Source organism: Monodelphis domestica, chromosome 2 (genome assembly GCF_027887165.1).
Source record: "Monodelphis domestica isolate mMonDom1 chromosome 2, mMonDom1.pri, whole genome shotgun sequence".
NCBI classification, from domain to species: Eukaryota; Metazoa; Chordata; class Mammalia; order Didelphimorphia; family Didelphidae; genus Monodelphis; species Monodelphis domestica.
Window position 1 is genome coordinate 234,108,636 of NC_077228.1, and position 25,472 is coordinate 234,134,107.

Sequence of the window (25,472 nt, forward strand, 5' to 3'; positions counted from 1 at the left end):
GGTTGGGGGGGAGGTGTCCTGGGACCTTCCCTCTTCCTTCCCCTTATACCCGAGTATTCTTGGATTCAGGCTTTTGGGGGGTGTACCTTTTGATTTGAGTCCAGAAGGAGGGTTTTCCACATCTGTCCTGTTGTTCAGTTTGAAATTCGGTGCCCTAGGAGCATTCAGTCTGTACTCGGTAAGGAAGGGTCTTTCATGAGGTCTGAACTTTTGCTGCTTGCTAAGCCGCCATCTCTACTCTTCCCCCCTTTCCTTCCCTTTTTAGTCAGAAATCTGAGTGATATGGGCAGGCTCTCTGTGTATGGAGTCAAAGAGCAAGGATTTTTGCCTGAGGCAAGCTCTCAAATCTCTGCAGTTTCTGCTGTTTGCTGCCCTTCTCTGAACCTCCTTCCCAAGAGTGCCCACGGTCTGCATTCCCCAGCCCACCAGGGTTTCGGGTACAACTTCTGCTGTTCACTGCCCTCTCTGCACCTCCTTCCTGAGAGTGCCCATGGCCTGTGCTCCCCAGCCCACTGGGGTTTCAGTTGCAGCTTATGCTGTTCGCTGTCCTTCACTGTGCCTCTTTCCCAAGAGCCCCCACAGTCTGCACTTCCCAGCCTGCCGGGGTTTCAGCTGTAGCTGCTCTCAGGGGTAGGTCCTCACTGTCAGCTCCCAAGGACCTAGAGGTGCCCCTTGCTCACTCCAGAGATGCCCCTCACTCACTTGCTGATTCTGGCACACACTGGCACAGACTCTGGCTCCATAGGTGGGGTGGGAGAGGGTAGATCAGCTCACATTTGGGTGGGAGATTTTTCACCCCCTTATAGTGTGGAGATGCCCAAATCCCACGTACTTTCAATGCTGTGCCCTACTGTAGAGTCCCTTCGTTCTTATGAATTTGGTTTTTTTTTTTGGTCTTTTGAGGTAGTCTATATTGGTGGTTGCTGAGGAGAGGAAGAATCCTGCATCTAGACTGCCGCCATGGTTACCCGGAAGACTCTAAGGATTCAATGCCAACAAAAATTTAAAAATTACACTACTACCAAAGTTAACTTACCCTTTTAATACTATACCAATCAAATACAAAGAGGTTACTTTAAATAACTTGATGAAATAATTAAATCCATTTGGAAAAACATAATATTTAGAATATCAAGGAAAAGGATGATAAGAAATAGGCATGAAGGAAGAAAAATACTTCCTAGACTTCAAACCATATTGCAAAGAAGTAGTCATCAAAATTATATGATATTAGTTTAAAAATAGAGATATAAATCAATGGAACAGACTAGACAAAGGAGACTTATAAACAATAGAACTCAGTAACCCAGTGTTTGATAAAGTAGTAAACATATATTTCCTAGGGAAACACTCCTTTTTTGGTTATAAAAAAAATTGCAGGGAAAACTGGAAAGCAATTTGGCAGAAATTAGACTCACATTAACACCCCACATCATATTCCACAATATATTCTAAATGGAAATATGATCCTAATATTAAAGATCATACTATAAAAAAACAAAAGAAGGTCACATATCTGTCACAGAAATGAGTAGATATATCCTTAAGGAAACAAGAGATAGAAAAAATTAAAAAGATAAGCTATATCTGTGATGATAGGAAACTAGAAAGCTTCTGCAGAAAAGAGATTAATGTAGCTATGATTAGAAGAGGAGTGTTTGAATGGGGTGGAAAAGTATCACAGATTTCTTTGTGTGTGTATGTGTAAAATAAATGGTTTCCAAGTATAGATAGATAGGTAGATAGACAGATAACTGATAGCCATTCTCCTATCAATAAATGGTCAAAGACTACAAACAAATAGTTCATGAAAGAATTATAAAGCATTCATAATCACAAGAAAAAAATTGCTTCAAATCAGTAATAATAAGGGAAATGAAAATTGGAACAATTTTAAGTTTTTACCTTAGACCCTGCAAATTGTTAAAGATGACAAAAATATCAATCATCAGATTTGGAGGAGTTGTGGAATGATGGGCACACTAAAACATTATTAATGAAATGGTATCACCATTTTGGAAAGCAATTTAGAATCATACAAAAACTGCTATATATGCTTATACCCTTTGAACCAGAGACTCTGTTACTAGACTTAAACCCCAAAGAAGCCATAAATAAGAAGAAAATCACCATATACACCAAAATATTTATAGGAATGCTTTTTCTTTTTCTTTTTTTTTAAACCCTTACCTTCCGTCTTGGAGTTAATACTGTGTATTGGCTCCAAGGCAGAAGAGTGGTATGGGGTAGGCAATGGGGGTCAAGTAACTTGCCCAGGATCACACAGCTGGGAAGTGTCTGAGGCCAGATTTGAACCTAGGACCTCCTGTCTCTAGGTCTGACTCTCAATCCACTGAGCCACCCAGCTGCCCCCATGGGATGCTTTTTCTGATAGTGAAGAACCTAGGCAATAAAATAGATACCCATTAATTGTGGATGGCTAAACAAATTGTGGTACATGAATGTAATGGAATATTGTGCCATAAAAAATTATGTATATTATGAATCTATGGAAAGATCTATGTGAACTGATAAGGAGTGATGAAAGCAGAGTCAAGAAAACAGTTTGCACAATAATTATCTATAATGTAAAAGGAAAGAACAACCATACATCAGAAACTCAAAATTGAATGTAACAAAATTATGAAGATGAAGCATGATTTCAATGAAGATATACGAGAGGTCATCCTGAAATTACACTTTCATGAAGGTGGATGGTCCATTAGTATTACACATTGCACATATTTTCAGACTTTTTCAAAGTACTGATCAGTTGTGATGATATTTTTTTCTTATGGAAAATATTATATGTGCTATAAACGGCTCCCGGGGAACTTTGATGGGAGGTATGGTAGGGAAAACTGTGATTATGTAAGAAATCAATAAATACATATTTAAAAAAGAAAATCAAAGACATGATTAACAAAACCAAAAGCAAAAAAGAGCTTCACTGAATTAATAGACAAAACTAGGAATTATTTTTTTTAACAAATAATAAAATGGGTAATCATTAGCTAGTTTAATTTTTTTAAAAAGAGTGAAAAAACAAGTTGCCTATATCAAAAGTGAAAGAGGAAAACTCACAACACATGAAAAAGAAATTAATAAAAATTATTTTGCCCAATTCTCTATCAACAAAGCATAGCAAATTAAGTGAATGAATATTGACATAAATAAAATACCCTAGCTTAACAGACTAGGGAATAGAAAATTTAAATACCTGTATCAGAAAAAAAAAGAAGTAAATTCTATCAAACATTCAAAGAACAGTTAATTTTAATAACATATAATCTATTTTTAAATGGGAAAATAAGGGATTCCTTCCAATTCTTTCTAGGATACCAATATAATTTTGATTCTTTAGCCAGGGAGAAAAAAGCAGAGAAATAAAATTGTTGAATATCTTTAGAGAATATTGATACCAAAATTTCAAAATAAATATTAGCAAAGAAACCATGGCAACATATTAGAGAGATTATACATAGGCTATGCCCAATTTAAACTTAGACTGTGAGCCAAATTAGATTATACACAGACTATGAAGCAGTCCATTAGGAATGCAGGGTTGGTTCAATATTGGGAAAACTACAAACATAATAGACCACTAAAATAATAAAAATCATATTATAAAATCATTAGAGAAAGAAAAAATCTAAAAAAATAAAACATCCATTTCTTCTTTTAAAAATCTTAGAGGGGGCAGCTAGGTGGCTTATTAGTTAGGAAACCAGGACTAGAAACAGGTAGTCCTGGATTCAAATGTAGCCTCCAACACTTCCTAGCTGTGTGACCCTGGGCAAGTCATTGAACCCCCATTGTCTAGCCCTTACCACTATTTTGCCTTAAAACCAATGCAGAGCATTGATTCTAAGATAGAAGATAAGGGTTTAAAATAAGAAAACAAAAATAAAATCTTATAAAGCATAAGAACACATATACCTTTATTTAATGTGTTAAAATAGTATGTTTGAAGACAAGAGCTAGCATAATATTAACTGCTCTAGTAGAGGCATTATTAATAAGCTCTGTGGTAAAGTAAAGATGTACATTAATTATCATCCCTTTGATATTATTCTAGTAATACTAGTTATAACAAGAAGTCATAAAAAAGAAATTCAGGGAATAAGCTTAGGGAAATATGATCATCACTTTTTGCAAATGTCATGATGGTGTCCTCTTATAAAACCCTAGATATTCAACTAAAAAATTAAATAAAAGCAATAAGTTCAGCAAAGGAGCAAAATAAACCTACATAAACCATTAGTTTTTCTGTTTATCACCAACAAAACATATCAGGAAGATAGAAAGAAAAATTCTATTCAGAAACACCACAGATAGTTTAAAATATTTGGGAGCCAATTTACCAACACACACTAGGAAGTATATGAACACTGCTATATAATTGGAAAGATATAAATTGTTTCTATCTGGGTTGCACTAATATAATTTAAATGATGTTACTACCTAAATGTATAGATTCTATGTCATATTAGTCAAAATACAAAAAAATTACTTTATGGAGGAAAAAAATTGTAACAGGAAAAGTAATGAGAAAAGTAGGAAGGAAGCAGACCTGGTAGTTTCATATTTCAATCTATACTATAAATCATAACAAAAAAACTTACTTGATATTGGTTTAAAAATTAAGAAGTTGATCAGTGGAGATTAGGAACCCAACATCTAAAAGCAAATATATGATTGCATAATAGCTAGTATTTATATGGCACTTTAAATTTGCAATGTGCTTTGTAAATATCACATCTTTATTCTTATAACTTTGAGAGACAAGTGCTACAATTATTCTTCTCTTTTAAATAAAGAAACTGAGAAATATGGAACTTAAGCAACTTTCTTAGGGTCACACAACTGGGGTTGAGGCTGGATTTGAACTTAGTTGTTCTTAATTCTAGATCCAAACATCAATGCACTGCCCCATCTGAATACCTCCATTAATTGAGGGAATATATTATAATGAATTCAAAAGCAGACTCTAAAATCATATTATTTCAAGAAATTTATCATTGTTAAGTTGTTTTCAGTCCCATTAGACTATTCATGACCTCATTTGGGGTTTTCTCAAGAAAGATACTGGAGTGGTTTGTTATTTCCTTCTCCAGTTCATTTTATAGACAAGCAACTGAGGCAAACAGTTTAGTGGCTTGCCCAGGGGTCATCTAGCTTGTCAAGATTTTAACTCAGGTTTTACTAACTTAAGGCCCATCACATTGTCCACTGAGCTACTGTTAAGTATGACCCTACTTTCCCCAACGTGATGAATAGGGAGAGTATCCCTGAAGCGTTGGGGCAAAATGTTTGTAATTTTATTCTTGTAATATATTAAATAAATATAGATATTATTATTGTTGTTGATATATAATATATAATACATTAAAGAGAATTATATTATTATATAACATTAATTATATAATATATGAGATATAGTAATGTATTATATAATGCCAATTATATATTAAATAGAATTATATAATATTATTGCATATATTGTATAATTATACACATTAATATATTATTCTTGTTATTAATATAATAAATATATTGAATATATATGGTAATATACTGAATAAATAAATAAATAAAATACTGAATATACTAAAAATAAAAAACTGAAAAAATACTGAAAAAAATAAATAAAAAATTAAAAAACTGAATAAATATACTGAAAAAAATAAAATAAAATACTGGGAAAATAATTATATTTACCCTCTGTAAAAGCTAATTGATGTTAATTGGCTAAATAAAACTGATGTGCTGATCACTAGTTGGCTAATAGTGGGAGAACACATCTGGAATCAGGACTAGAGTAGATAATATTTTTAAAAAGACATTCCAATCCTTTGGGGATACCCTACCACCTTGAAGGGTGGGCATAGTCAGCATAATTCTGGGAGAATGAGTCCAGAAGATATGCTTGCTACAACAAACAAAAAAAATTAACATTAAAAATTAAAATAAGCTAACATATTTATAATTTTCAATTGAGAGAATCAGGGTAATGAAACAAGTTCCAAAGTATTTTTGTGTCTGTCTTCAGAAAGAAACCTTTTTTGAACTCTTTGTAGATTTACTATTTACTTTTAAGCCCTTACCTGTCCTGTAAATTTGTAACTTTTGGTTGAAAATTTTGAATCCAAAATTTTGGATTCTGAGGTCTTCTGTCATTTAGGTAAAATAGAGATGGAATAATCTAGTTAGTGTCTAAGTCCTAGCCTGGGAGTTGAGCCAGAAGTAGTTTGGTCCCTGGGGCAAGTGACAGGAAATGAACTCAATTCAACTTTGTCATTCATGACATGAAAATGTAAAACCTAATTAAGACAAATTCAATTGAATGGGAGAGGAAATTAGTAACTATAATGACTTAAAGATGGGTATATCTTAAGGCTTTCTGTTTTGTTATTGCTCAGTCGTTTTGGTCATGTCCAACTCTTTGTGACCCAATTTGGGGTTTTCTTGGCAAAGATCCTAGAGTAGTTCACCATTTCCTTCTCCAGCTTAATTTTTTTTACATTTACATTTTTACAGATGAGAAAACTGAAGCAAACAAGTTAAGTGACTTGTTCAAGGTAATATTCTATCCACAGCACCATCTAGCTACCTGTGACAAGGAAATCACTTTTAAAAGACTGATATATATTAATTTAAGGTCGCCAAGGAATTCAGCTATGTAATTCCTAAATGAAAACTCAAGTCAGCCGTCAACCTTCAGCTTCCTTCAGAGCAAGCTTCTCAGAGCACACTGCAACCACTCCGACAAAACCCTAAAACACCCCCGAGTCTTCAGACCCCTTTTCTCTTTAAGGAAACCATCCAAGTTGCCTCCCCTCAGTTCTCCCATCTACCAATCACTGTCCATCAATTTCCCTGTGCCAATGGAGGCTCTAGCTTAACCCAGGACCGCCCAGAGGTCTCTGGCTTTGCACATGTCTGTTGAAGGTCATATTTTCAAATAATTAAATCTTTGATCCTTTGCTACAGCCCTTCCTAAATCCTGTTAACCTGAGTAGGGTAGAGATTGGAATAATTAAATTTTGATCTAGGCTGTAGCCCTTCCTCAATCCTGTTAGGACTGAGTAGGGTGGAGATTGATTCCAAGTATCTCCATTGTATCAATTCTAAAATCAATCATGACTCAAAGAAATTCCTGTTCTATGCTTAAGCATAGGTCAAAGTCCTTTCCATTGTTCAGCAAAAAGTTTCTGTCCTAAAGTAATCTTAAGAAGGGAGGAGGGGGAAACTCTCATGCCAATGGGGTTCACATTCCAATAGCCAAGACCCACTATCAATAGGAAATTTTTCAAGTATGAAATTTCCCAATGGTGAAATTTCCAACATTTATAAGTCTAAGAAATTTTGAGGTTTACATACCCCTAAGCTTTATATTTTAAGTAATGATTTTTTTTTTTGCTCAGCTCAGTTATTTTTTGGCTGTTGAGGTGTATGTGATAAACTTTTGCTCCACACATGTTTTATTCTACTATACTTATGGCTCTGAGTGGGAGGTAGTGGGGCTAAGGCCACTTATTGATACCAGAATATGCTATGTAATCTTTGACTTTCTATTGTTCTAGTTTCCCTTCCTCTTGAATGGGTAGAGTATCTAACCTGTGTTCTCCTGATGGTGACCAAAAAGAATAGTTTATGTTTTCCTGGAAGAAAGATCAGGAACTTTGGGTAATTTCATGACTCTTTCAGGCCATTGGAATTTACTTACCTAGTAACCAAAGATCCATAAGACTTCAACATTCAGGCTACTGCTGTTCCTGCTCCCATGATGTGTTCTTGCCTTTGAAACAATTTCACTGACCCCATCAGGGAGAGAAAATAAGCATAGGAAAAATGAGAAACATGAATCAATTTATTCCCCCCCTCTTTCCCTCCTCTAGCTTTTAGCAGTTTGGGAAGTATCTGGAAGTTAATAAGGTTGAAATGATATCTACTCCATGAAATTTTCCTGGAATCCCTCACCCCACAATAGCTAGAAGTCATCTCTTCTGTAAGTAAGCTAAAAATCTTCCTACTTGCTCAGCAAATTGAAAGCCATGTCTAGAGATAGGAGGTCCTGAATTCAAATTTGGCCTCAGAGATGTCCTTCCCTAGGCAAGTCACTTAACTTTTCACATTTGCCTAGTTCTTACCACTCTTCAGCCTTAGAACCAATATATAGTATTGATTCCAAGATGAAAGGTAAGGGTTTTTAAAAAACAAAGTAAAATAAAATCAACCTTCTCCATAACTTCTACAAACTCACTGCCTCCCATCCCAGGCCACATATAGATCAAGTCTGATCTCATTTCCCCATGACAGACTCTCAAAACTAACCATCTGTACTTCCTTCATTTTATCTTCATAAAGAATATCTATAAAGCCCTTCGCCAGACTGCCTCCATAGAAAGTATATTTATTAGGGCATGTATTTTTATGTGGCTTTTTTTTTAAAAAAAGGAACATTTTATTGCATATTGATTTATGAATATTTTTATTCATAAAACTAAATAAACCAAAACTTATCTAAACAACTTGTAAAACATTAACAACTCAATTTTACTTTTAAAAAACAAACTTTTAAGAAATAACACATTAAGTAGCAATTTTTTTTTTGTTGGTTGTGGTAATCAGATATGCAAAGATTCTGCCAATTTTCATGATTTTTATCTTTAACTGGATAATAAGCTAACTTAATGACCAAAATAGATTACGACTTCATCATTATCTAAGTGTCATTGATTTAAAATTCTCAATCTCATCAATGCAATTAGCTAAGTAAGCTAGCCCTTGTTTACTGTACAAAATCATGGTGGTGCATTCAGTCATTGCATTTCTTTGTTTTTCCCATGTGATAGCTTTGAAAAGGCTGGTAAAAGGAAAGATTGAAAAGTACTGAACAGATTTGTAAAAGGCCTAGAAAATGGAAGATCAACTTGATTCCTTTGGCTAATAAGTTACTATCTGTGGGGCTTGCATTATTATCAGTTGTAATAGAACCATCAGAATCCTAAAGCAATTGGGTTTCAATTTCAAAATCATCCATATATAATTGAAATTTGTTGGAGGTGATTCTAACATTGTCTCTGTCAATGTCTAAGCTAAGCATTTTTCCTATTGCAGGTACAACAATTAAAATTCAAATTGCTAGTAATTGCTGGTAATTCTTTATTCTACAAGTGGGCAAAATGAAATTATTATCTACTGCTCTTTTTATAACAAAGTGATGCTGGGATTCAAACATATTAATACAAGTAGACATTTTTCTCAACTAGGAGGCGGTGATTTATTTTTCTTCACACATTTTCATTCTGTCATTGAAAATATATTCAAAATATCCCAGAACCCTTTTCATTGAAGCTAAAGATGTAGGTAGATGGCTCAGTGGAGAGAGTGCTGGACCTGCTATGCCTAGATCCAGGAAGACCTGAGTTTATATGTGGTTTCCGACACTTGGTAGCAATGTGATCTTGGACAAGTCATCTAATCTCTATTTGCCTTAATCCACTGGAGAAAGAAATGATAAACCACTACAGTATCTTCGCCAAGAAAACCCCTCAGATAATTACAGTCCATGGGGTCATGAAAAGTTAGACATGATTGGACAATAAGAGTTAGGCAAAGTTTTCACCCCTGTCATTGATGGAATAAAGTTAAAAACTGAATTCAAAGAGGCTTGTTCTTTTTTATTTATTGATTGATTTATAAAAAAAATTTTTTAAACCCTTACCTTCCATCTTGGAATTATTACTGTGTATTGGTTCCAAGTCAGAACAGTGGTAAGGGCTAAGCAATGGGGGTCAAGTGACTTGCCCAGGGTCACACAGCTGGGAAGTGTCTGAGGCCAGATTTGAACCTAGGACCGCTTATTCTTTTTTTTAATCACCATCTAGAGAATTAAGTTTATCATGTAGACAGAGCATTTAATAAGTGTTTATTATGTAATGATGATAGTAAAAATCATTAGCATTTATATAGTACCTACTGTGTACCAAATACTATAGATACTATACTAGACACTTGACAAATATTTCATTTAATCTTCAAAACACCTCTGTGATGTAGGTTGAGGAAATTGAGACAGATAGAAGCTAAGTGACTTGTCTAGGGGTCACATAACTGAGGTAGTTTGATCTCAGATCTTCCTGATTCCATCCAATTTGTTCTATTCACTGATCCACTTAGCTGTGCTAAACACTAGAGTTACACACAAACAACCAAGAAAGTCCTTATCCTTAGTTTACAATCTAATAAGGGAAGAGAATTTATAAAAGGATGTAAAAAGAATTAAGAATCTGAGCCAAACTTATGAGCTGAAAATTCAACTTCATTTTATTGTGAGTACAGAACAATTTGGAGGTCTTGCCACAGCAAGTTTATGACAAAACTAGCTGTGCACAGAATGTTTTATAGATTTTTGATAGCCAATTAGCATACATCATTAACATAGCAGAAGGCACAGAGGATGCTAAGAAATGTGCAATGGTATTTGGTAATCAGGATTGGTAACATTTGCTACGAAGTCATAAATTCCTGTATAAGGCTAAGACAAGAAAATTTTATTAATTCTCCTTAACAATCATTCTACATAGGTTAAAGTAACCTTTCTTGGCCATAATACTCTGGGGAGCCTATAGTTGGCATAAATCTTCAAAAGATCAAACAACAACCTGGACAAGCCAAAGTTGTTTTCATATGATCTCCTCAGGCCAGCTATACATTCATCTTTCCTATACACCCCTAAAGTTTTATTGCTCAATATTGTTAATTGCTATAATATTCCAATACACCAAACTATATTTTTTCTAATATTATGGTTAACATATTATAATTAATGTCTTATAAACAGCTTAATACCTGAGTCCAACTCTAAAAATTATAACTGTGGTTACTTATCTAAAGGATTACATGTGATAACTTTGTTCATATTCAATAATGCAAAGGCAATAAAACAAGTTTCCTTTCAAAGGAGCTAGAAGATAGAGGTGGAAGGTAGGGAAGGATAGCATTGTTTGGAGCTGGTAGTGGCAAAGTGAAGGGAAATGTGCTGGACAAGATAAGGCAAAAGTTCAACTGCAATAGGAGAGTGATTTCACAGTAAGTTGAAGTAGAGAAAAGAATAGATTTGAAGAAATGAAGCAAGAGGTAAAAACAAAAAATAGATGTGAAAGTGGAGCTCTTGAAGGGAAAAATGGAAAGGAAGATGAATAGTTTAGTATAGAAGGCAGAAAACTTTACCCATGTAATAGACCCTTTGGGGAAAAACCAGAATAAAGCAAGTTGACCTCAATGATTTTGTGAATAATAACATGTAATAAATAACATGTAATAACATGGCATATCTACTATCATGAGCAACCAACATACTTGTATCCTAAAGAGAAAAAAAGGGGGCATACTTGTACAAAAATATTTATAGTAGCTCTTTTTCAGGTGGCAAAGAATTGGAAATTTAGGGAATGCCAACCAATTGGGAAATGGCTAAACAAATTATGGTATATAATGGTGATGGAATACTATTGTGCTATGAGAAATAATGACTAATATGTTTTCAGAAAGTGGTGGAAAGACTTTCATGTACTGATGCAGAGTGAAATAAGCAGAAACAGGAGAACACTGTATACAGTAAGAGCAATATTGTATGATGATCAACTGTGAAAGATTTTGCTACTCTTGGTAATATAATGATCCAGGACAATTCTGAAGGACTTATGACACAGAATGCTATCTACCTCCAAAGAAAGAACTGTTGGAGCGAGAATGCAAGTCAAAGCATACTATTTTTCACTTTAGTTTATTTAAATTTTATTTTGGGATTTTGATTTTATGTTAGTATCCTCTTATAATAATGAACATTATGAAAATACGTTTTGTGTGATAATACATGTATAACTCAGATAAAATTGCTTGCCATCTCTGGGAAGGTGGAGGGACAGGGAAAAGGGAGACAATTTGGATCTTATAACTTCAGAAAACATATTGGAAAATTATTATTACATGTAATTGGGAAATTAAATTATCTTTAAAATAAAACAAAACTGACCTAGAAGATAGATGAATAAACTCATCTGACTCCTAAAAACTGTGATCAATGAGGGTTATCATATCAAGCAAACAGAAATGAAAACTTCCCAGAAATATTAGAATCAGAAAGCAAAGTGAAAATTAAATTAAAAGAATCCCCTGGTCACTGCTAAAAAAGAAATTCAAAATTGAAAATGTCCAGGAAAGTCAGCCAAAATCTAGCCTAAGGCCAGTCCAACAATTCTGGTTCAAGGTTTAAAATTCAATAATGCCTTGTGACTTATAAAATGTAACCCAAACAAACTTTATTAATAGATTAAAAGAAAAATTCAAATGGTTCTAAATCAAGATAAAACACATTCACCTCCTCCTCCAGAATCAGCACAGGAGATAACTAGATCAGGGAGATATTCCTTAGAGTGTCAAAAGAGCTGAAGTGAAACTTCTGATACAATTTCTGCCTAGGCTAATCCTCTTACATTTCAAGGGGAAAGAAAAAAAAAACCTCCTTCTTTAAAGTGTCAGCCTAATTCACAAGAATGACTGTTCATCGAGTTTATAGAGGTTTAAGCAGGGCTACCCATAAGAAAAAGCAGCAGAATAGTAAGGGTATTGGGATGGAAGGGAAAATGAGGAAGAAAAATCTCCAGCCATAGCATAGGGTAAGGTGATAGATAATGGGATCATAGTCTCAGCAATGCATAGGTATATTAGGCTGTTCTCTTTTCCCCAGTGAGTCTTTAGTATTCTACTCTGTGGTTATACAAATCTAGCACAACTATCATCTGACAGAGATTTCAGGTCAAATTTAAAAAAAAATACAATAAGCATCAAGAAAGAAAGGAACCAGAATGAGGATCACAAAAGTCTATACTACAGAGACAATAAGGAAGAGAAAATCTTGAGAAATGACAAAAGGAGAAGGCTTATAATAAAAAAATAACTCACCTGCAAAACAGTATTATTGACAGGCCAAAAACAGACTTTTAAAAGAATAGAGCAGAGTCATCAAACTTGAGGACCATGGTCTTTGTGGTCCACAAAATTTCAGAGTGTACCCTAAACCAGATTAAAATGTAACTGGGAAATGATGACCAAAATAAATAAAAATCTAAAACAGCATAGATAATGTTGTTGTGTGGTTTTCTAAGTCAATAGGCTGCCACCAGAGATTAATTTCTATTTGAGATGAATACTTCTGAAAGAGGACTTTCAAATATTCCTGATGAAAAGATCATAGCTGGATAATCTTTGAAATGAAAAGACAGGAGAAAAATGAAACAGAAAGCTAAATATAGTTGAACAACTGGAGGGAGCTAAATGATAATAAAGAAACAATTATCCTGTGTCCTGTGGCTTAAAAATTTCACAGGGTGAACAAAAAAGATGTAGAACCTGGGATGATTTTGTTCCATTTTGTTTGTTATAAGAAAGGAGAGGAAAAGGAGGGGAAAAGAAATGCACTACAGGGAAATATGGAAGAGGGGGGAGGAAAATGCTATTTTTTTTTCTTTTTTTTTTAAATATATTTTATTTGATCATTTCAAAGCATTATTCATTAAAGACAGAGATCATTTTCTTTTCCTCACCCCCACCCCCCATAGCCGACGCGTAAGTCCACTGGGCATTAGATGTTTTCTTGATTTGAACCCATTGCTTAGTTGATAGTATTTGCATTAGAGTGTTCATTTAGAGTCTATCCTCTGTCATGTCCCCTCAACCTCTGTATTCAGGCAGTTGCTTTTTCTCGGTGTTTCCACTCCCATAGTTTATCCTTTGCTTATGAATGGTGTTTTTTTCTCCTGGATCCCTGTAAGTTGTTCAGGGACATTACACCGCCACTAATGGAGAAGTCCATTACGTTCGATTATACCACAGTGTATTGGAAAATGCTATTTTTTGTCATTGGAATGCATGAAAAAGTATATGACATGGAGGAAGACTTGCAAGGAGTAGGCATCTCACAAATTTCACTCATTTGAAATGGATAAAGCAAGGTTGAGCACATATAAGCATAGAGTTTAGAATAGAGATGCATTAAATTTAGAGATGCTAAGAAGGGAAAAGGTGGTTTAAGATGGAGGGTACAGATGGGTAGAAAATAATCATAAGTAAAACAGACTTTAATTTCAAAGGGTAAATAATAAAGGAGAGATTAAAAGGAGAGAAGAAAGGTGTAAGAACCATTTATGCGGTCTGGGTTTGGTAGGAGAAGAAGAGGCAGAGGAATGGTAGCCCAATTTAATTGTGAATTACTATTGTTCACATCTTTCTTTTTAAAAAATTTTCTTCTTTTTTAATCATGAACTTAATGAAAGTCAACAAGCATGAGTATTTTCATGTTTAAAAGAAAACAGAAAAAGATAATATACAAAACTATTTCTTTCCTTTATATTCAACTTTTTTGAAAGCACATAAAAAATTTAACATGCTAGTACCAACACAATCACATCTCTTCTTGTGAGTCCTTGAAACCTCCATTTTGGGAAAGGGTTTAGATCAGCCATCCTTCGTTCTCTAGATTATACCATGTGTAAACCTTAAAATATCTCAGACTTGTGAATGTTAAAAATTTCCCCATCGGGGAATTCTTAATTGGAACAAATTCCCTACTGAGAAACATTCCCCATTTTAATGTGAGAACTCGCCAGGATCAGAAATGGGAGGACCTCTACTCCACCCATACTTAAGACTGCTTTAGGGGAGAAAACTCCTTGCAATGGGAGGACCCCTACTCTACCGGTACTTAAGACTGCTTTAGGAGAGAAAACTCCTTGCTAAACAATGAAAGTACTTGGACCCATGCTTATAATAAGGCAAGGAGTTCTTTGAGCCAGGCCTGTTTTTAGAATTGATACAATGGGATGCTAGGTACTTAAAAGGGTCAGGCAAGTTTTCTCTTGATGAGATTAGTTGACTCAGCTGTGTTTTCTCTCGTTCAGACTTACTGAGGAGATTGGTCAACACAGTAGTATTTTTTCTGATTTAGATTTACTGAGGAGATTGGTCGACTTAGCAGGAATTTAGATGGGCAGTCCTTTGGAAAGCGTCTACAGTGATTGGTAGATGTAGGAACTTAGGGGAGGTGACATAGGAGAAAAACCCCTATATAAGAAAGAGCAGAATCTCTTGAGGATATATCCTTTTGGAGGATCTCTGATGAGGATCGCTTGGGAAGAATCTCTTGAGAGGCTCTGGAGAAGGGAAGCTCTTGGAGGACAATCTCTAAGGAGGTCTCGCTGGAGCTCCTCTAAGTGGACTCTGTCCCTCTGGAGGCTCTGGAGAGAGGCCTTTTGGAACAGTCTCTGGCTGGAAGGCTCTCTGGTGAAGTCAGCTGAGATGGAGCTGGCCTGGTGTCACTAGAATCCTTGTTTAGGCAGACCTTGTGGTGAGTGTTAAAAGACTGACTGACTGATTCTCTCTCTTTAAGACTCAGGTCTAGGCCATATTGGCTTGAGGCCCTTCATAATTATTCCTTTCCTACTCTTTCTCTTGTTCTCTAATTCCTCATTATATTATTAATTAAAAATCTCTATAAAACCCAGTTGACTTGGGTATTTGAATAATTGGGAATATTTCCCTGGCGACCACCTTATATTTGATTTAAAAACCAAGATACTGTAGTGAAACATATTTTCTGCAGTCAAATTTACTCACCCTCTCTTATATCTATCACAATTTATATCTTCCACTATTTTAATCACTACAGTTTAAGACCTTCATCATTTTAAATCTCACATGTGTTGCTCCTGGTTGGGTGCATTATCTTCTCATTTTTTTTAGCTTCTCTTCTATGTTTTGTCTTTCCCCATTAGAATGGAAGCTCAAGAACTATCTTTTTTGTTTGTATTTGTTTCCCTACTGCTTAGCACAGTGCCTGACATTTGATAAACACTCAAAAAATTTTTATGGACTAATAAATGTTGATTGATGAAAGAGCTGGATAAAGACAAAGAGAGAAGGACATCTGGGTGGCTCAGTGGCCAGGCCTAGAGATGAGAGGTCCTGGATACAAATTTGACCTCAGACACTTCCTAGCTGTGTGACCCTGGGCAAGTCATTTAACTCTCAATGCCTAGCCTTTACTACTCTTCTACTTTAGATCCAATACTTAGCATCGATTCTAAGATGGAAGGTAAGGGTATTTTTAAAAGACAAAGAGAGGGACAATTATAAAAGATATGATGGAGGAAACAATACAATTAATGATCAAAGTCATGAATTTGAATTGTGTGAACTCACTAATGGTAATAATAACTAACATTTAGATAGTTCCAGTCAGATAGTATGTCGGGCACTATGCTAAGAATTTTACAATTATCATCTCATTTGATCTTCACAATAACTTTAAGAGATAGATGCTATTATTTTCTCTATTTTATAGCTGAAGAAATTTAGATAGATTCATTTAGTGACTCGCCCAGGGTCACAGAACCAGTAAGTTCCTGAGGCCAGATCTGAGCTCAGGTCTTCCTGAATTCAAGTGTAAGAGTTAAATTAGGAGTTTTGACAAAATAAGAGAGTGGCTTTTAATAATTTGTTTTAATGAGAATAGAGTTGTAAATTAATATTATCCCTTTTAGCCAGAGAAAAGAAAAACTTCTAGCAGCTTTTAACAATGAACAATTTAGTTTAATTAAAATAGAGATAGTAAAGGAATATAGTAAAATTAATATAATAAAGGAGAGAAATATAGTTAAGAGATAGAGAAAGAAAATTTCCTGTCTATACTAGTTATCCTATAACTACCTATAATTACTACCTAGAAGTTGCCTGTATCTACCTATAACTGCCACTAGAGAAAGTCCAGCTGATCACACTTCAAACTGACAGCTGTCAGCAACTGACAGCCTTTTATACCCTTTTCCTACCTCACATCCTGTCTCTATGGTTCCTCCTTCCTATCTCTATGGTTCCTCCTTTCTTTCACTGTGGGCTGGTTAATCCTTACACATCTCTATGGTAAGAGGACCTCTAGGTCCCTTGTTAAATTAAAAAAGGAATTAAAAATTCCTTTTTTACACAAGCCAAGTGTTATATGCACTATATCACCTGGTTACTTTAATAAATTGGAAGATTATGGCATAATAAATTCTAAAGCAAAATCTAAAATTATGTTATTTCAAGAAATACTCTATACTCAGTGTCATAATTCCAGCTACTGGGACAGGCTGAGGCTGGTAGATCACTTGAGTTCAGGAGTCTACAGTAGGACTAAAGCCTAGGACATGTTTTAGAACCTGCTCATGAAAGCCAATTGTTAAATGTTCAGTGTGTGAATTTATGTTTCATAAATTAATAAATGCTACATTTTAGGGCTCAATTTACTGTTTGTTGATTTCCTAGACTTAAGAAAGTGATATAAAAATATTAATAATGCAGATTAAATTTAAATATGTATCATGTATATTTTTACAGATCCAGTTGTTAAACATTCATTAGAATAATATAAACATAGATTAAGGTGTATGTAACAAAAAAAACATTAAAATTTAGGTATTACTTAAAGAATAAATAAACATATATTCCTTCACCAAAGCTTTTCTGATATTCACAACAAGACTAGTATCAACAATAAAGGAAACAGGAGCAGGGTGGCACCAGGTGAAACTAGTCAAGGGCAGAGATGGAGAAAGTTAAAGCTTCTAATGCTGATGAGCAGTGGAACTGGGCTGGTAAGTGGCCACTGCACTTCCAACCGGAGCAAGATAGGGAAACCTAGTGGCAACGAACACGAGCAAAAAAGAAACTTTTAACATAAAGAACTTAGACTGCCCCTTGGACTTTCATTTCTGATACATGAGCTTGACCTTATCTTTCCTGAAACCAGATTTCCATTCTCATACTACATCCTAGGCTTTTCCAAATCATGCCCCTGTTTGTATACTTGCACTTTATTCTTTTCCAATTCTAATTTTCCTTTATAGGTTACCTTCCCCTATTAGAATGTAAGCTTCTTGAAGGGAAGGACTGTTTTGCTTGTTTGTTTTCCTCTCTCCAACTATTAACACAGTGCCTGAAATATAATAAGTATTTAATACTTTTCCTTTCATTTACTCATTCATAAAAAAATCCTCTTAAATGCAGGCAAGTCATTTAGTGACCACATCATAAAAATTGTAATCAATAAAAGGCATTTGAAGAAAGAATTCAAACTTAAATAGAGATAATAATATAATCCTTAAGAATATATAGGTCAAAGAAAAACCATAGAAAGACCAGAAAATTTCATCAAATAAAATGACAGCAATGAGACAATATACTGTCAACATGGAAATCTAGAAGTCCCCAGTTTATTTCGTTGGGAGGTAGAAACCCCAGGTTTTGACCTTGTCACAGGAGTTTCCCCTGAGGGAAGGTCCCTCTTCACCAGACAATAGACATCCACTTCAGGTGGGAGGCAGATCCCATCCGAAGTCAAGTAACTCTTTTGTCTCCAGAAGCCTCTCCCAGTATATCACACCTGAGGATCAAACTCAGGAGACCTCTGTAGGTCTCAGGAGGTCTCCGTAGTTTTCAACTACTGCTGCCAAAGCTGAAGTGGATGTCTATTGTCTGGTGAAGAGGGACCTTCCCTCAGGGGAAACTCCTGTGACAAGATCAAAACCTGGGATTTCTACCCCCAACTAAATAAACTGGGGATTTCTAGATTTCCACGTTGACACACTCCTTTTGGTCAAGACTGAATGTCATTGACCAAATATATGTACAAATGGGTAAAGTTATATGGGATTGGACTCCATCCCCTAATGGTGGGAAAGCCTAAGGATACAGGTTTGGACAATTGGCATTTTGGGGCATTCCCCAAAGCCTCCAGCGCATTGACAAGTGAGCCAGAAAGGCAGGCAGTCTGCCTTTGGCAAAAACTAACAATCAAAATGCTACCTCATTTCCCCAAAGTCTTTAATCTTTTACATCTGGTGGGCCCTAATGATGCCTTTAGCCTCCTCTCTTGCAGACTTCTGTCCTCCTGCAGACTCCTCCTTTTGTACCAGACCGCTTCTTTGTTGCTGCAAGAGAAAACTAAGAGAAATCCATAAACACATTCTTTAACAGGACTTGATCAACTCCATTTATGCTTATTCACTACAAAGATTATCCACGCTACTAACCTTATATCTGCAATCCCATCTCATTAATTTTAACAATGTCTTTTCCTCCATTATAAAATTATGTAATTTACATGCTTAATCAGAAAGATTGCCTTACTTTACCAAAATAATAATAAAAAAAGTAACCCTACAAACTATAGAAATATAAAGGCAAAAACAAAATCCACATCACAGGTTTTTCAAGACTTTGTAAATCTGGAAGTAGCCCTATCTCCTGTTTGTGGCCCCAAAACAAGTAAACTTCTACCTAGATATCCTATCACCCAAAAGTCCAAAACCACATTAAAATGAATGCATGGTAATTGCAGCTTCCAAACTATCTTTAAAGTCAAATTTTAAGTTTCAATATTAAAATTAACTCCAAAAATTCTCAAGATAAAAATGCTTTTAATTTTCTTTAAATTTAAAACCTCTCACACATCCTTTAATTTTAAAACCTCTCACACACCGCACACACACACACCTTTGGGGAGTTTGAGATGCTGAGATTTTGAGATTTTTTTCATTCCCCTTTAACTACAATTATCTTCTCTTACAATTCACCCTTAAATGACAATTTTCTGACCATGCTAAGGATGTAAAATTATTTTGTTATTAACAATTATCTTTAGGCTCCATCATTTTACTCTAAACTTCTGATACTACTTTAAGATAATATAGCAATCTGGAATCTTTGCTGGAACTTCTCAAATGAACAGATGTTACTTTCAAACCTCTTAACCAGGTAAAAAGCTCCTATTTTAAACTTTTCCTACTTCAACTAAATTTGGGGAATAGCTCTGTCCTTTCTAGGTTCTCTACTTAAAAGGGACTTTGCTCAGGAGAAATATAATTCTCAGGGGAAATAAAATGGCCAGTTTTATGTCTGCTACAGAAATATTTCTAAAGTCAATGAAAACAATGAGAACCAATACTTATCTAGATTCCGTATTTTGGGACTCCTTCGGATTTCTCATAGATGTCTTCAGGAATCCTTCAGATTCTAAGCTGCAGGAAAATCTTGTCCGGGCTTTTGGCTCCTAAGAAGTGTCTTGAAGTAAAATTTAACTTTAATAGGTTTTAATCACTTCACCCACACTCCAGAACTGTGGTGGTAAAATACAGGGTATTCCTAGAAATTTCTTAAAGAGTTTCCCAGGTGAGAAATTCCTTTCTCTATTAGCAGTCATGTCCCCACGATCATCAGAAATAATGCTCGCAAAACCATTAGTTCTCTCCACTTAAAAAGAAAAATTAGTTATCAGTATTCACTGGTCTTTTAAAACAAAAACTTATCTATTGTAATGGTTGCACTCTGGAAATTTACCTTAAAAATTCCAAAAAAAATCCAGGTTATAGTCCATGATCCTTTTACTTTTTCAAAAACCAAAACCCATAACATTTTTCCTCCAAATACAAAATTTAGGATTACTAAGGGAAAGCTTAAAAATTACCTTTTAACTCTGAATACTATACAATTCCTTTCTCTTTTTATCTTAACTCTAATTTACTTTTGTCTCCAAATTTGCCTTTCTTTTAGCCTCGCCTCAAAAACCACTTTGGCCTAAGGCTAAAGCCACTCCTAGAGAGGAAATTTGTTGGTCAGTTTAAAAATGTTCAGGGTTTCCTTACTATTTAAAGCAATGCCTTTCCCCCAATATTTCTTGTCATTTACAATTCAATGAACAGTTAGGTCTGTAGTTCACCATCCTAAAATGAAATTTCTTTACTCCAGAACTCACACATATATTTCAGAAAAGCCTTGCTATTTGAAAACAATTAACAACTTGGAAAAAAAAAGTGAAATTATAGCACTCAAATAGCCAAGTTAATGCCTAGAATAAAATGCATCTTATTGCCAATAGTAACTGCACTTTATACAAAATATTTCACACATACAAGACCAAAACTTTGGGAAGAAAATTTAGACCTTAAAATTAAGAATTTCTTGACCTCCTTTTGTCTCCTGCTGGATATTCCCATATCCAGCTCGCCAGCTCCAGTCTCACCTCTTCAACTTTGGGGAGGAATTAATTGTTAACACAACTTTCAGACATTACTCGCTAACCTTTAAATCACAAGCATTTAAAATTATTAGCGAAGTCTCTGCCCAAGAAATACATTAGACATAATATAAGCAAAAGCCCACAGAAAAATTTGAGAAGAAATCCAGAACTTAAGTTCTTAAGCTTCTATGAAATAACCATTTAAACCTCAAGCCACTGGTTGAAGACTTCTCTTTCATCTTCTTCAATCTCTCGACCTGCTTTGCTTAAAACAGACTATAGAAACAAAATTTTTCCTCATTAAATGAACCCCACCTTGGCCAGCTTACCTTTGGTTTGGACTTTGTCACTGTTTGCCATTTATCTAAATACTTGCTTGCATCAGGTCCATACTTCGAAATCATTTAACTTGTGGCTGTATTTCTAGGTGGTTCTTTAGGCTGCTGGCTGCCCCCATCCTTTTTTGGGACAACAGATAAGCTGTTACCCATGTCTAATAGCACCTGGGTGGCTATGGACGATGCAGCTCTGTGTATCCCATAGATGCCCCATTAACAATCCCTTAATTAAAGAGCGAGTCACTCCGAAATACACAAGATGCCAGTCCTACCTCCAAGAGTCACTTACCTGGCCCTCTGCTAACCGGACTCCTGACCCAACCCCAAACAGGTTGTGTGAGGTACCTCAAGTCTTGGGGTCCTCATTAGCAGGAGGGCTCAGGCAGCCGGGATTTTAGATCTCGGTGGGACCTCCATTAATGTTAACTGGAAAAAATACAGAACTATTAAATAGTCAAAATCACTCTTTAATCCAGGGCAAAAGGGGTTCAGCGCTAAAAGGCCTCAGTGCTAATAGGCCTCGACAACAGAGCTTCTCGCCCCACACAACTGCACAGAGTCTGAGGATTGAACTCTGGCCTCTCTGGTCACTGACCCCTGGGAGTGCCATGACTCAGGAAGGACTTTGAGGAGCAAAAGAATTTGGGGAACCTAGATACCACTCTAGATGACCTGGGGGCTTAGGGTGAGAGGGACAGTTGATTCACTTTACAAAGGTAAGAAAGGAAAATGAGGAGTTCCAGATAGGAATAACAGTGATGCCCTACAATGGACACAAAAGGGAAAGATTCAGCCCAGGGCTGGGCCACCTGGACCCTAGCCTAGGGGGAGAAACCATTGGGACAAAAGAGATACTTAACATTGGATGGGATTAGCTATTCCCACCCAAACTACCAGGATGTTCATTGTCTGGTGAAGTAGTATTTTCCCACAGGGGGAAACTCGCCTGTGACAAGTCAAAACCTGGGGTTTCTACCTCCCAACTAAATAAACTGGGGATCTCTAGATTTCCACGTTGACAATACGAACATTTTGGAATGTAGTCAAAGTAGTCATTAGGGGGAAATGTATATCTCAAAATGCTTATCAACAAAATATAGAAAGAACAAATCAATGATTTGAGTATAGAGCAAAAGAGACTTAGAAAACAACAAATAAAGGAAATTAATATTAAAAATAGAAGTTTCAAGAATCAGAAATTAAAAGCAAATAACAAACTGATATATAAAACTTAAAACTAATAAGACAAATTATTAACTTTTAAGAAGAGAAGAAAACTAAGTGAACATGCTTCAAAGTGAATCAATATGAAAGTTGTTATATGTTAATGACAAATTCTAAAAAGAAAAAAGAATGATAATACTACTGGTACCAGCAATGAACCTAATAAGTTTTGGGCCATGTGCTAGGTCCTGGGGATACAGTGACAAAAATGAAACAATAATTTGCCCTCAAAGATCTTGCATCCTATGAGAGAAAGAAATGTACATATATGCAAAATATATGAAAATAAATACAAGATAATTTTAAGGTAAACACAAATAGTCAAGAAAATCAACATAAAGGACTTTACAATGAGACTGAGTTTTGAAAGAAACAAGAAATCTTAGCAATTATGTAGGGAGGATATCTTCAACAAAGATTTTTAGACTGATAAAGAAGATATTTTATTAAAAGCTTAACATGAAGGGGGCAGCTGGGTAGCTCAGTGGATTGAGAGCCAGGCCTAGAGATGGGAGGTCCTAGGTTCAAATCTGGCCTCAGACACTTCCCAGCTGTTTGACCCTGGGCAAGTCACTTGACCCCCATTGCCCTAGCCCTTACCACTCTTCTGCCTTGGAGCCAATACACATTATTGACTCCAAGATGGAAGGTAAGGGTTTAAAAAAAAAAAAAAGCTTAACATGAAGTATCAATACAACCAAACAAACTTGCTTAGTAACTTTATATTTTTGTTCATTAGATTTAACATGTAACATTTCATAGCAAGTTCCTCTCACCATGCTTACCTTCATTAATCCCTCATCTTTCTACTGAGAAGAAAATGTTTTATGTTTTAATCAAATTTACTTTTTATTCTGAACTTAAACATCAATAAAGAAAAAAATCGACTATGAAACTGACCTTTATAGCTCTTTAGTGTTAAATTTATGGTGGTAGTAACAAAACCGCAATACTTGACTATTTTCCCCTTTGAGCTTCCTATTGTTGCTCTTGTGTGTATTTTTAATACTTCATTGAAACTTTTACTTTTCTTATTTTTTTGGTATTCTATCACAACTTACTAACTTTATTCCTCCAAACAGAAGGTTTCTCATATAAGCATGATCAAGTAAAATGAATCAACACACAATATCTGAAAATGTAGTTTCCACATAAACAGTTTTCAGTTACTCCTTTGTTTACCCATTAATCCCCATTTGCTTTTTTCCTCTAATATGTTTGTTGTTAGTGTGCATACTCATTCATTCTGGCTCTGCTTTTTAAAAAATCTCCAGGACTTCTGGTCAAGATGGTGGCTTAGAAGCAGCAAAATTTCAGACCTCTGAAAACCCTTCCTTACCAATCACAAACTGAATGCTCCTAGGGGACTGAAAGTCAAACTTAACAACAGGACAGAGGCGGGGGAACCCTCCTTCTAGACTCAAATCAAAAGGTAGGCCCCCCCAAAAGCCAGAATCTGAGAACACTCAGGTCTAAGGGGAAGGCAGAAGGAAGGTCCCAGGACCCCTCCCCCCCAACCCAGAGCGCTGAGCCCCCAGCAGCAGCAGGAACCTCTGGAACAGCAAAGGTGCTGTTCTGAAGGGTGTACCTTAAAAGCAACCTGGGCCAGGCTCGGGGTGTCCAACACAGACAGCAGGGAAGCAGCTGGAGAGAGATGGGGGCTGCGTGGCTGGGTCCTTCCATCAGAGTCTCACCGGAGGCTTCGGGGCACATCCAGACCAACCCAGTTAAACATAATCCCATCAGAAGTACTCAGAGCTCAGGGAGACCAGGACCCCTCCCCCCCCATAGAGTGCAGGGCATCCCAAAAAGACAGGAACCTCAGGGCATGAAAAGGCACTGGGGTACCTTTTGGACAGTGCTGTGTCAGGCTCAGAGTGTGGAAGGCAGTGGAGAAGCAGCTGGAGAGAACTGAGAGCAGTAACACCTGAAACACCAGCAGGCAGAGGAGGGCAGACCCTGGGATTCCCTGGGAAGACAGTGCAGCTGTAGAGAACGGACAATTTTCCTGGGGCTAAAGCCTCAAATCATCAAACCCATACACTGAGAGACAGCCCTCCTCACTCAGATTTCTGACTGGAAAGGGGAGGAAAAACCATAGAGATGGCAAATAGTGCAGAGGTGCAACAGCCTCCAAACACCAAGAAAAGCAAGAATATATATATATATATATATATATATATATGCATGTATATATTTACATACACATATAAATGTGTACATATGAAAAGATGACACATTAGTAAAGATTGTCTTTTTTTTTCTTTATTTAGAATGGGTGGGTTTGAATGTGTTTTTAAGCATTAGGGAAAGAATCAATAGATAGGGAGAAACAGAAGATTAGAGAAAGGGATGAATGATTGTGAAACTATCTACTGCATGTGCTGAAATAAATAATTTTTAAAGTACTATTATGTTCAATTTCATGTTTACCTTAATGAAGGGAAGATAAGAATGGAAAAATATAGGAGAGGGTATGCACAAAATGGGGGTAATCTTTACTCATATGTCTGTTTTTTTTAATATTCAAAAACATCTTTATGAGAATTCTCTATGTACATATCAAGGACAGACAATAAAAATATCCTAAGTATATAGGCAGTTGCACAGCCAATTTTGTATTTCTGACTACATTTTCACAGTTACATAATTGGCTATATTGTGTGGATAATATAGAAACCTACTACAATTATCTTATTTGATCATTACAACATTTCTATGAAGTAATGTTATTATAATTCCTATTTTACAAATAAAGAAACTGAGGCTAACATATTAAGTGATTTGTC

The 25,472-nt window shown here is 35.6% G+C and overlaps 1 pseudogene; it reads left to right on the plus strand.

The window, feature by feature from the left end:
- The first annotated feature begins 490 nt into the window (after positions 1-490).
- The window catches only part of LOC130456921 (histone acetyltransferase KAT8-like), a 126,423-nt pseudogene continuing 101,441 nt past the window's right edge, over positions 491-25,472 (plus strand).